The 14,409-nt window shown below is 39.7% G+C and overlaps 1 protein-coding gene across 1 annotated transcript in view; it reads right to left on the bottom strand.

The window, feature by feature from the left end:
* The window catches only part of FucTA (glycoprotein 3-alpha-L-fucosyltransferase A), a 305,570-nt gene that overhangs the window by 234,913 nt on the left and 56,248 nt on the right, over positions 1-14,409 (bottom strand). Inside the window, exon 2 of the mRNA XM_090385904.1 lies at positions 467-552. The gene's annotated coding sequence lies outside the window, so the exon portion shown is untranslated. The remainder of the gene's footprint in view (positions 1-466; positions 553-14,409) is intronic.

Here is a 14,409-nt window from a genome sequence, read left to right as displayed (position 1 = left end):
CCATTAACGCATCCACCTAGTCTACTACAAACTTCTTTCAATAAAAACTAGTGCGAGTTGAACGTCAGAGGATGCCCATTACCCAGTCTGCATACATTACTGATCTTTACCTTTGGTAGCTTGCTTTGACATATACCGAATTCTCCCAAAGAATTCACCGAATCGAATTCACCATATTATGGTAGCCACCAACTCTTTCTCCAAATTGTCACAGACAGCGAATTAGCGTGATCCCAAACTTACGACCATAGTTTCCATCTGACTCCACTCCATGTTAAAGAACATTTCAGTATCATTTCGAAAAGTCTTTCGAACTTGGTCATGACCTTTGGTACATGACTTCTCAAATAAGAATAGTTCCAAGGCAAGTTCCTTACAAAGGCTTTCTTTATTCATATACCCATCAAGTATTCGTCATTCAAGTTTTGTAGAATGAACAATAACCACACTCAATACTTTAACTCACCAACATTTTGCTCCACCTGGTGGCACTGGAATGAAGACGTGTGAGGACAACCTCTTGAAACAGCTTATTAGCGGTACGCCATACTCCTAAGGAAGGGAAAAAAATATATATAATATAAATATCATATAAATCAATATATATAAATCTGATATAGAAGTGCTATTCGCTTAAAAGCTGAAACAGAGTTAGCTTCACCAACCCAATTCTTTAAAACTTATTGCTAACTTTTACAGTACAATTCTTTCTTGGCTATATGTTACGAGGCTTAAAATATGACTTATAGAGGGTAATTCCCCCTAATGCAGAGGTTCCCAAACCTTTATACTTTGTGCCCCCCTCTTAAAATTTCATAAGTTTCATCACACGCTTCCAGAACAAGTATAAATAAAGATTTGACATAAGATTTAGGCGATTATATACTTTTGTAGATTAATATGTACTTCAACACATTTAATCTCAAAGATTGAAATACGTTTCATACCTGAGGGATGATTTGTCCATATTTCTTTAAAAGAAAGTGATTCGTATAAACAACACTCCCCCTCAAAAAACAACAACAACAACGTATGATCCACACCTTGGGAACCTCAGCCACTTAAAATTGGGCAAAGCGAAATTGCACAGCCCGTCCAGATCCCTGAAGAATATCTTAAAATCGAAGATAAATGGCAATTTAAGACTTCTCGTTTTCTCATTTGCAATGAGTGGTCAATTTCTATGATATTATTTGACTACGTTTATATTCTGGAGGTTACTATAGACCTGTAGAAGGAAAACGTGCCAAGGACTGGAGAAAAAATTAATTAAGAATTTAAAACAATTCGGAGTAATTTCTTGGAATACACGTCTTAACAACATTTCACATCTATATCCTAAATAATGATTTCAAACAGGTTCTCAGCCATCCACTCACACAGTTCTATTCAAACCTTCGAACGTTACAGAGAAATTAGTGAACTCGCTCATCTTTAGCCTTTATGTACCCTACATACGAAGAATATCATTGGCCTGAAACCACAGTTGGTTTCAGTGGGTCAAATTGGCAGAGCAAGGAAACAGAGTGAATAACCACCATCGGACAATTAGAGCTACACAGCCTATAGTATCGTCGCTAGTTAAGAAAGCCTTAAGGATCCTGCATACATCTTTCCCAGTCCAACATGAAGTGCTAACGTCGTGTACTATACGACCTCCAGTTGACGGTCCAAGTTTCCCTGATAGACTAAGTCATGGAGAACCTTAAGGAGTCAAGTTTTCTCCCCCCCCCCCGCAACGTAAGTTCTTGTTAATATCACTAGTAAGTGGGGAAGAATCACTGTCTGTGTTAAGTGAATATTCCTAAATAATAAGACCATACCAAAGTTAAAATCAGTACAGTACAAAAACAATGTCTATGCTGTGATTCCGGGAGTACTAAAAACAAATTATATGCAGTTGAACTGTTCATCAGGTCAAGTAATGCTGAAGTGGTTGGGGCTCACTGAGAAATGAGTGGAAGAATTTCATTTCTAGTGTGTGTTCAAGAGAGACAGGGAGAGAAAGAGACTGGAGGTGATGCGTCTGACCAAAAACTACTCAGTTGAGAGGAATATTCGTCGCGTCAGATCAACGTCACTCGGTTGTCGAGTCAGTGAAATGACTTGCAATGACTTCAACCTACCTCTTATAGACTTTAATGCGTGGACCGAAAGTACACTACATAGTGACAGATTTTTAAACTAAATGATTATTTGTCCCAGCATGTTCGAGAGTTTAAAAAACAGGGGAAGGAGCTGCAATATCAAATTCTAGATCAAATTCTCTCTAGGATAGAAAGAATCATGTTTGACAGTTGGTTGGGGAGGGGAGTGGCGCATTTACCCATTTTATGGCAATTAATCTTATGGGTGGCAATGACGTAATACCATAAAATGGGTTTATCCAAAGACTTGTGTGGTTAAAAGTAAAGAGATTCAGTTTCAAGAGAACACAGAATGAAATAAAATTTCTCGGGCTCGATTGACTGGAGTGACTACTGTATGGTGTTGGATAAACATAAGCTATTGGGAACGTTCAGGGAATTTATCATTGAAGTCGCAACGAATTTATAACAGTGGTCATCTTCCGTAAATGTAAGATGCCAAAGTGCATGACTAGTGAGATAGAGTTTGAGCAAAACAAATAAACATGAGTCAGTCAGAGAAAACCGCGTGATTCTGATTTGTACGAGCATTATAAGAGAGTAGGTAACAAAACCACTGATAGGGTAAGACAGGCGAAAGCATACCAGAAAAAAATAATAATAAATAAATAATATGATAATCCGAGAGAAGAGTTTGCAGATAAAAGGAGTAGAAACTCCAGGAAGGGTCATAATACACTGAACGTTAGTTTACTAAATTAGTTCACTAAATTAAGACCACGTACCTAATACCGTGTTGGACCACCCTTCGCGCGGATAGCAGCCGTTATTCGCCTAGGCATACACTCCACTAGATGTCTAAAGACGTCCGTATAGAGCTGCAGCCATGCTACATGCAATGTTTTCCAGTGTCGAAACAGATGATGGTTGTGTATCCATATGCACTTCCCTTTCCAAAACACCCCACAGGTGTTCAATTGGATTTAAAGTCAGACGAATTTAGAGGCCAATCAAAATAGATGATATCTTTAATGTGTTCCTCGGACCACTCATGCACAGTGCAGGTGCGACGACCATCGCGCATTGTCGTCTTAAACGATCCTATCGCAACATAACAGGTGAAGTTGATTCATATGCACCAGGATCCTACTTCTCGACAGCAAAGCATGCCAATATTAAGCAATCAGCGCCACCTGCCTGGATAGTAGGTACCACAGGCCCATAGATTCGTGTTGCTTGCGCCACACACACGAGGATGTCCTCCAGCGTGTTGCACCAAGTACTTGGACTCATCCGACCAACACAATCGTTTCGAGTCCTCCGCTGTCCAACCAGCGTGTTGACACCACAGCATTCGCCGTTGATAAGTGGCAATAAGAGGGCGTCTCTTTCGTCGTCTGTTGTGAAACCCTATCGCTGACTGTGCGACGCATCTTCATTTGGGATATTTTCTTGCATTGCCCATATTGTAATACGATGTCAACAGTGGCACAGTGACCTCCTATTCAGCCCTACAACGCGCTGCACCCTTCTCACCACTGCTCTAGGGTACAAACCTGTTCGTCTTTTTATAATGCGTGCTATGCGGAACAGCCCATTATGGATGTAGTTGGCATAAGTCAGTGATCACTGAGGGTATATCCAGTTGTAATTTAAAAAAAAAAAAAGGCTGCATGTGTGTCTCAAACCGTTTTGAATGCTAATGCGGATTTCATTAACTTCAGAAATGAAGATTTCTTTGGACTGGAGAAGTGGTAATGTCTTCCCGGACCTGAAAAGACTGCAATGACCAGTCGCAAACTCGACCTTCACTTATTTTCGGAAAATTAAGAATATTTGATTCAGTGGCATTGGATCTAGCACTTCCACCCTAAGCTGTCTGTAAAAATGAAGTGTTTGTAAATGTTCAGTGGTCTCCGCTGTATTAACTTGAATGAGTAGAGGTAGGTTTTAGTATTTCCTAAGACACCACCCCCTCCCCAAAACACTTAAAGCTAGCAGTAAATGCGAAAATTCGCAAAATATTGGGTCCACCCTTGACTGTGAGCACCTTATGTTCTCGGGTTTTTTTTTTTTTTTTTCAGATCCATCAACGACAGACCATATTGACCCACTCAGTATGAAGTCCGTACAAGTTTGTTGAGGGGCCAATTTGCACGTTGCGTGGGCTAAAAAACCCAGAATAACTGCCTCGAATGAAGAAACGTTTATAAAATTTCTCCAGTCTAGATTCGAGTCAACAGGACTAGAATCTGGAACTTTCCAAACATGGCGAGACCACTGTACCATTAAAGGAAAATGTGGGCGCTTTATCTGCTAGTTGTAAATTCCTATGGCTCTATATCCCCCCCTCCCCCGTAGGTGTTTACTTTATTTAAAAATTTTATTACAAAACTCATTAAAAATTTGTCAGAAGAAGAAATCGAATGCACCTGGCCGCTGGAAGAGAGAAAAGAAAAGAAAAGAAAAAACTTTTCCTTCAGGCAAGCGATTTTTGACAGTCTTCTCTTCCCGTCCTAATATAAAATCGAATGGGGGCGTTAAACTTTGGGTTGCTTTCAGAGCTCAGAACCTGTAAGGAAACTTGGAAGTGACACAGCAAAAGTAAGCCCTACATATCAACGAAATGCACGCGCAGCTTAGCCCGCAGGCAGAGTTCGTCTAAGCAATTCTCTTCTCCGAAAGATCTTTGCTCGAGAACAGCGAACCCTTTCCACTATTTCCCTGGCTCCGCATTCAAAACCCACCCTGATACTCTCAACAGAAATTTCGACAAATTTCAAAAGCATTCAACCAATCTTACATTTGCTCCAGCTAAACTATCAAACTGTTCGAGATACGCCCGAAGCATAACGATAAACGTGCTGCTTGAACCTCCCCCTCTTTCCCAGAGTAGCGGACGTCACCGTGGCACATGGCATAGGTAAACACAGAACGAGCGGTAAGATGTGCCTGGCAGCGTCGAGTACTCAGATTGGATGGTGGTCTACATATCAAGTCACCAGGGAGAGCAGAAAGGACGCGCAGAAAATATTCAAATTTGTTGGCAACCAATTTCAGACTCAATCTGATTAGGTTTGTACAGTGAAGCCAAAATGAGAGAAGAGCCTCTAAATTCCTCTCGACTTTACGTGATTCGAACCTAGACCCTGTCCACACTTTGTGGTAGACCAAAGATCATACTTTACTTTACCGGGTAAGGCTCAATAAAATACAAATGAAACTAATGCTTTTGATTGATTGATCCATCCCCCCCATGGAAATATTATACAATATTCTTTCCAATTATTATATAATCTTCCATCAAATTAAGTGCCGGATTTGTTAATATTGGATTATAACTATGTGGCGCAATCTCCTTTTCGGGTTGCTTTAATCGCCTTAATTGTAATCACTCAGAAGAAATCTGATTAAAACTGTTTTCGAAATAGTACACCATTCCATTATAAGAATTACGGCGACTTGTGCATCAAATTAAATCTTATTTGTCTCCAATCGTGACTACTATTATTAGCAGCCTGCGTTTGATTTATCTAGGTATTTAAGCTCTCCACTGATTTTCCGATTGCCTTTTTATCCTATTAAGGTTTTAATAATGCGCTGCATAAAATGACCGCCATTGCGAGACCAGTTGATTCGTCAATTACCGTGCATCTCTTGCTTACAATTTGAATCTTTCAGTTTCATCCACTGCAAATAATGCAATTTATGATGAAAGAAATGGAAAAAGATTAAACTGATTACGTGGTTGAGGTAAAATTTTGCAAATAAAAGGTCCGATTCCAAGCAAGTTCAAATTCCCAATTGTTCGATTTATCAAATACAGACAAACATACAAACGTCACTAGATAAGGTTCAGAATCGAACTCCTCTAGAGAAGCAGTTTAGTTAATACTAAAGACAGTGAGGTTTGAATTCTTCAGATTGGGGGAGGGGGCGAGGAATCAGTTCATTTATGGAGATCAAATCCTTATCTGCTGACGTCAATGTCCACAACATCTAATTAGTATAAAGGAAGTACAGTGGCGAGGCATGGCATGGCGTTAAGGAAACAGACAATATCAATCCAAGATATGGAATTAAAAGTGAATCCACGCTTTACTTTCCAAGTGGAAGTAAACAATCAAAACAGAATCTGCCTATAAGTTAGAAAACGAGTGAATTATTGAAAGAAATCTTAACCTGATAAATTAAAGGACGTTAGAAAGCACGATAGACATTAGCCGAGTCAAGTGGTGCATTTTGGAGGACAGCCATTCAGTGTGGATGCTATTATTTGCGGAATGCACAAGTAATCGCAAAGAACAGCACCTCCATGCCGTCGTCGATTACCACAGACAAATATTTTACCGTCTTCCACGCAGGGGAGACCTACCTGTGTAAGCGGCGATGTCTATAATAAGAAAGCCCTGAAGCCACTTGAGTCGGAAATCCTCAGTTGTTGGCCCGAGGGAGACCATTCCCCCTCCAACGGACGTTCTTACTCTGGACAATGAACAGGTTACCTTAGCATGGCAGACCAACTTTGACAAACTTCTGGAAGCATAAATTCATTCCAACGAAAATAGCATAGGCGGTAAGTTAGTTGAAGTACTATTCATTTGCCACATGATTACAGTCTAAAGCCGATCGAAAACGCGTGGAGTTGGAGTGGAAAAAGTTGTCTGAAATACACGAATATTTATGGATCATTTTAACTCCCGAAGTGAAATTTCGTTGTAATTCAATCTCATTTCAAACAATTATTTTATCGCGAATTGTAACTTTACTTACTATGCTTCTATTGATATTAACTGAAACCCATTATTAGATTTATTAAAACAAATAGCGATATAACTGGCAAATATTTCCAACGAACATCCTTTACCGTTCTTGTAGGAACTCAAGTTATTAAAAAGAAAGAAAAACTTCCAGCAACTCCGCATGTCAAACCAATTTATGCTATAGCCAGTAGAGTAAAAAACATTCCAAGCATGTAAACTCTGCTCACGGAACGCTGCCTTACCTTCAAAATGTTCACCAGAATGATCGACACCCCGGGACTTCTGAAGTGCGCTCATGGAGGATTTCACAGGCTGTCTGCAGAGCGACACCAGCATTATCGGTCGGTAGGAACAGCGACAGGTTCCTTCCAAAGCAAATGTTACCACCTCCAGGAGCTCGGCTGTGACCAGAAAGTTTGTCGGACAAAAAGTATAGGGGAAAGATTCCGAACAGCCATCTTTTTAACAAAAAAAAACCCTTCGCACAGTGACCACCTGACAGTTCATTTTCTTTGGATATGCACAGAAGATTCTGTACATCTCCAAATTCATCCGCATCTTCAACGAATCCCTTCCAGAAGAGATGCATCCAACTCATCTTAAGTCTGCATATAAAGCGCTCATCATAAAAGGATTCTCGAAATTAAGTTCCCAATTACCGCCCAATAGCTATTGAATAGCATTACAAAATCCATGGTATACTGATTTAGTCAGTCTCCAGAATTTTGTGGATTCCATCCGGATGGATTCATAACCACGAATCTATTATTTCGTTTGTTTGGAAATTAACAGAGGGAGAACGGTAGGTAGAAGTAGTATACATGGATTTATCCAGGGATTTTTGATTCCATCGACTCAAACAAATTGACCACACTTGTGGTTTGTTTAAGTACTCCATCCAACGATTCCATGAGGACAATTTCAATGGGCATCACTGGAAAAGTTCACATTTTTAAGACCCACAGAAAAGTAATACAGCCAATAATAATAGATCTCGCTCTTATCTTACAAAATATAATATGAAAGCAAGTTATAAGAAAGTTTATTTCGTGTTCAAAATAAGTCACTGTCACATTCAATCATTAAATGACCACAATGTACACTGTTTCAAACAACTTCAGTCGAAGGCACATCGGATTCGATGGCTCTCATTCAGTGCACGTTCCGTGTTTACGAACAGGGGCAAACTTCCCCGTTAGACCGTCCAGGCAGGTGCCTAGGGCCTTACACTTGAAAAGGATTCGGAATCCACCGCGTTGCTTAGAATCTTAAAACCGCTTCTGTTTACAGATCTCACTGAAGTGATGTTTGCAAACTCCCTGTTGGCACGTCCCTTTGACAAAGTGCGCTGATGGAATACTTAAATGGCGGGGCAGATTAAAGCTTTATCACGCACTGAATAGGCTTTTGCGATCTTGAGTAAATTCTGACCACTCCATGGGAGGAAGTCTTACTTTAGCAAGAAACACGACGTCGATAAACTTCATTCCGTTTCACCAATATTACGATAGGCTGCACGAAAGATGAAATTGTAGGTTCTATCGGTCCATGGTAACTAGTACTGTGCGTGGGTTGAAGATTAAGAAACTTGTTGACATTAGACTTTAATTTCTATATATTGTAATTGTGAGGAAATACGTATGAAGGGAGGTTGTGCAAGAAGACGGGAGCTGAAAGAAAAAAAATGGAGAAAAGGTATTCTTGAGTTTAAAGTTGGACAGCAAAAGTATGTTGGCTGGTTTGGAAAACAGAGGGAGGAATTATAGAAGCCAATGCAGAAGAACCGTGCCCATGGGAGTATCTACAGAAAAGGCATGCAACAGAAAGTCTATGAGACAGATCCTGGATAGACTTGTAAGAGATTGTCAATTAATTAACTTAACTGCCCTCTTTTGAATGGAATCTAGAAGCCTGAAAGATGTTTTGGGGCATGTATTGTGTCTTATGTAGGGCGTCCTCTAAACGTTAGTTCAACTCTGCCTTGTTTCTCTATGATTGTTATTTTATTTCCATATCAGTGAGCACCACTGGGACAGCCTAGTTCGGTTAGAAGGGTGTAACATTATGCAAATTCCAGTTGATTACATTCATCGAAATTGCAAGAGATCAAAACAAATTGAAAATACACAAAGTAAAAATCAATACATAAAATAAATAACAAACAACAAAAAAACAACGGTGAATCCAGGAAAGCCTTTGCAGGGAATTCTTCTCACATAATGCTTATTGTTCGTGTTTATAGAGTTCTTTCACTATATCCTGTCTATAGCGCGCTTCGAGCTGCAGAAAGTTGCGGAATCAATTCCCAGGGTACAATCTGAACGTATTTTCCTGAACACTGACTTAAGGTATTTCACATTTTGCAAACAAGGTGTTGAACTGTACCGGGTTGGTTGTGAGGGTTTGCAGAAACATCCCAGATGTCAGGCGAACCTTTTGGCCGCATAGAAGTTGTGCCACGGTGTGTAGATTCCTTTCTTCGACGATGGTTCCCAGGGTTTCATGCACAGGTTTGCATAGAGCACGCTCCTAGAGATGGTGAGAGGGTAGCCCCTGTTCAGCCATATCAGGAGCCAATATTCAACCCCCCCCCCCAAGAAATCTCTTTAGTTGAGTAGAAGAGGTTCCTGACCAGAGTACCGAAGTGTAGAGCGGTATGGGTGTTAAATTTCTTCGGACGTATTCCAAAAGGAACTCTCGAGGCCTAAGACCGACCAATTCCTGCGGGATTGCCCAGTAGCCGCAAGCGTTTTAAGCTTGGTCATCTTGAGGTGCTCTTTGAAAGTATGCCCATCAAACCCACCTCAATCCCAAATCCGTGTGTGAGTAAACCTTTTTAATGGTGGTTCCATTTATTGCGAGCATAATTTCATTAATAGTCCTTTTTGTAAAAGGACTTGAGCTGCTGTCTGAGGATTCAGTTTAATTCCCAGACACACTAGATAATCCTGAAATTCAAACAGTACTGATTTTCACAGGTGACTGCCTCAGCTTTTGCTGGATCATCGGATGTGACCAGCATCCGATGATCATCAGCGTATGAAATGAAGTTTGGGTGCTTCGCAAGGAAGGGCTCGAGTGCTGCGGCAAAAAATCATGATGAAAGAACCTCCCTTGTGGGATGCCGACAGAGGTCGTGGTGGTCCTCTCCAATCTATGATCATATTTAATAAGGATTTGCCTGTTGATGGAGGATTACCTTCGATTCTGAAATAATGCTTCAAAATTTTAACTAGCCCTGTTGTGCTGAGTGTGTCAAAAGCTGCTTGTACGTCTAGGAATAAGATTAAGTTGTTTCTTAGAGTTAAGGGCTTTTTGAATTGCCCAGCTGGACATTAATAGATTTGAAAGGGTAGACTTCCTAGGAAAAACACTATGAAGATGCTGTGGACGCCCATTGAAGCAGTGATCGACTAAGGTTGACTGTATCGTTTTTTCAAACACTTGGGAATACAGAGGAAATAGAGCTTGCTCTGTAGTCGCTACGATCTTTTGGTTTATTAGTTTTTGGAACTGGTAAAGCATGGTAGACATTCCATATTGTCGGTGTGATACCAGTCTCGAGGATACGGTTGAAGAGGTGATGTAACAGGTCAATCACATAGAAACTGCATATTTTGAGAATACAGAGGGGAAATCAGTCGTACCAACTCTAGATTTATTGGAAAGGTTGTTTATTGCTTTCATAATCGTTTCCCTTGAGATCTTAACATGCGCAAGCTCGGTCCTAGCCTTATTTGTGATGGCCGCTACATGGAGTGGCGGTTGTTTTTCCTGGTTAGGGTGGAAGGTTGACTGTGTCCACAGTCTTATCGTTTCTTCATCCATTTCCACCTGACGACCACGTGTGGAAACGATACGCTTGGAATGCCTAAGTCTCCTCTGGATATACTTATGATGTGCCTTCTTCCGAACACGCAGGAAATTCGCTCTTTGTTTGTTGTAAGCGATATGATCTAGCATCCAGACTTTTTTTTCCAGGTTCTGTAGGCTTTTTGCTTTAGATTAAAAGCCTGTTTCGTTTCGGAGTTGAACCACCACTTAGTGTTTGAGGAGATTTTAATTATCTTCGACGCAACAATGAGAACAATGTCTCAATTCATTAGAAATAGCATTAATTGCCTCTTTCACTAGTTTTAAGCAGAGATTATTACAATTAAATGCTTTAAGTTCAGTGAGGATAACATTTGGCCTGACCAGGTTGGTTGGAAAACGTGGTTACTACATGCACCGGGTGCGCGGATTTGGTCCCAGCGACTGAGGTTGCAAGTGCCTGTGCAATTTCAAACTATTGGTAGGTTGTCCGACACGAATTTCGAGTTATAAGGAATAATTTGTATTTGTTCCAAATTGTGGTAGACTGTTCAGGACTTTATTTCCTCTGATCGGTGGTGTATTCAGTGGGATGATCCCCCAGGTCAGCATGGTATCTTCCATGGCTTGCCTTGCATCTTGAAATCTAAAATAGTTGTTTGGATATAGGGGCGTAGATGAGCAGACATCCATGAGATAAGATCCTCTCTGATTGATGGGGTGTGGCCCTGGTGGGAAATATACAAGGCAGATCTGGATACTTTTTTCAAATTTGCTGAAAATTGCATGATTGCTTCATAGTTTAATGTTTTACTGCTGTAAACATGTATCTGCCTGAAAGAGGCCTTTGATGATATACAAAACTATGTAAAGAGGCCAGAAATTAATATAATTCTATGTTTGTGCAGTTCAGAAAGCAGTGATCAGAAGGAAGGCTGATTCCCAGTACTCCGTCCATGCCATGAAGAGGTGGACCACAATTATGTGCATGTATTGTCCTTCATGGACTAAATCCCGCACCCACAGGCAGTAGTGAGAGTCTTGTGTCAGCATTCACATACCATTGACGCTCAGTCAATGGTACCAGCAAAATATTCCACCCCTCAAGAAGAGGGAAAAGGCGAGAGAGAGAAAAAAAAAAGTATAAAAATTAAAAAATAAAGTAAAACCATTGACGCCCATACAATGGCACCAGCAAAAGATTCCGCCCTTCACAGCGAAAAGGTGAGGAAAAAAAAAAAAAACCAGAATAACATGAATGAATTAATAAAATCCCTTACCCAGGCTGCCTAAACCATAGTACCAAATAATAACAAAAAAATAAATAAAACTACATACACGTTTAACTGAATAATGCAGCGCTGTCGAGCAAAGTCCAAATAAGATTAAATTCCAGTCACTCCTAAACGCAACAAACAGCTGAAGTTTTACAATATACTACGATACACTTCTTAAGTTTCTCTGTTCATAACACATTACTTTTTTAAGTTTAAACTTAATTGTTAATTATCATTTCTTCTTTTACTGAAAACCTCTGCAGAGAGGAAATTTCTTGGATTTTCCACTAACCCTATCTCATCCCCTACTCGAATTGATGGTATCACATTACTAAGAACATTCCTTTGCACTTCTTATAAAGGACAATCATGAGTTACACGTCTCGAGAATTCTTCCAAATCGCATAAACAAAGGACTGGATTCTAGACCCAAATGAAATCATTTGGCATTTAAAGACACACGACCTGAAAAATACGAAGTTGTCAGATGGGAAAAATTTTTTTTTAACGTGTTCAACCTAATGAATGAAGGTTTTTGTTACTACTCCAGTGTCCCTACTGTTCCATCGGGATTGCAAATCCATCTACTTTAGCTTTGAAGAGCTTCGTAAATTGAGGTTATGGGTGCACTATCCCAGAGGTGGGAACAATATTCCATGGTAGGGTGGATTTGAGATTTGTACAGAGTGAGCAGCTGTTTAGAAGAAAAGTAACGCAGAGCGAAAGAGAAAACTCAGTTTTTTAGATACAGTGGAAGCAATATTTGTGAGGTGCATGGGCCAAGAGAGATTAGAAGTCAGGGTAATCCCCGACTTCTAATCTGAGTGTCATCGAAGATAAGCACAGAAGCAGAATAATCCTTTTGGCAAAACATAAGACAGGACTAAGTTTTAGAAGGGTTGAAATAAACTAAGTTATCTTTATCCCATTGGAGAAATACCTAGAGATCAACATTTAAGGAATTGATAGTGGATATTCCAAATCTTTGAACTGTTTGTGCAGGGCAGGATTTCTCAAACTGAAATGCAATGCGTTATCAGCAAAACTATGGATAGCATTTCCGATCATGGAAAAAGGGCATTAATATACAAGAGTTAAAGATGGAGGAAAAGGATTGAACAACCATTATTGGATACTATTTGCATACCATTATGCAAGCACGATCAGAAGCCTTTGAAATGTCAAGAGCAACTGCTTGAGTTTCAAACTTTTTCCATTGAATTTGTCCATAGGCGGGTAACATAAGCCAGAATAAAGCAAATTCTTCAGAGTTAATGGGATACTCAATGTTTCAACAGATTCGACTTCCAAATCTGAAGTGTCGACTGACTGACAAGCGATAGCGTCATCTCTATCAATTACCTTAATATTAATGTTTACTAAACGTAGGGCTCTTTTATCTAATACAGAAATAAAATTCTCATCTGATTGCACCAATCCCACTGATTTTTTAAAAAAAAAAAATTTCGTAACTTTAATAGACATTTGAGTCAATAAATATTCATGGCAAGTTTCTCCTTGTTCCAGAACTTTGCAATTTGAATGCATTTACCTTCCTACCAGCTCTAGTGAAAACTCCATTAAACCAAACCCCAACAGAATGTTTACGAGAATGAACTACAAAGAAAAAGAGCTCGAACTCGTTCAACATTGCCCGTAAAACCGATTCGCATCATTCAATAATACATACATTGCCGAAAAGTTATTTTTCAATCTTTTAGAGCGGATCGGATGATCGTTATTATTATCATCCTTTTATTTAAACAGCGGATCACCCACCCCCACAACACAACCTGAAAGCAAGGAGGGTATAATACAAGTTACAATGCATTCACCTCTGCGCACAAATGTTTATAAATATATATTCAGTTAAGTATGTTCCCTCTTAATTTCAGAAAGCTTAATCTTACAGCCCGCATGGCGTGCTGGGTGAACACAATACAACAGATTTCTTTGAAAAATTTTCCTCTTTCAAAATCCTATGTCAACAAGTCGAATTTCCTGTTTACTCAAGTTTTATTATGATTTTGTTTTTACGTCATCGTTCTGGGTTACGAATAATCTGAACTACAATTGCACGAAGTTTGTTGATTCCAACTGTAGAAAACGTATGTTTTTTTTTTAACCTGTCCATTTCACATTCAAAATGAACTTACTGATGGAAAGATGGTGGGGAGGGGGGTCGATAAACCCATCAGAAAGTGCAGCAGAGTTCATTTGAACAAATGGATTATTTCGAAATAATTTTCAGTGATATTCATTATAGCGAAATTTCGTTACAACGTAGTCCAGTTTTATTCCTGATAGATTTTCTTTTACAAACTGTAAAACTCGATACGCAACTTCCAACGAGTTCAGCAATCGAAAGCCATTGGAAGGACCTAGCAACCTTTGTGGACTTAGGTTATGCACAAAGGTCGCATAACCGAAGTTTTGACTCCTAAATTCCACGTACGCGCAAGTCACGAA

This window comes from Mastigoproctus giganteus, chromosome 12 (assembly GCF_048544385.1).
Source record: "Mastigoproctus giganteus isolate SK-2022 chromosome 12, ASM4854438v1, whole genome shotgun sequence".
In the NCBI taxonomy this organism is placed as follows: Eukaryota; Metazoa; Arthropoda; class Arachnida; order Uropygi; family Thelyphonidae; genus Mastigoproctus; species Mastigoproctus giganteus.
This window is presented reverse-complemented; position numbering and strand designations above follow the sequence as displayed.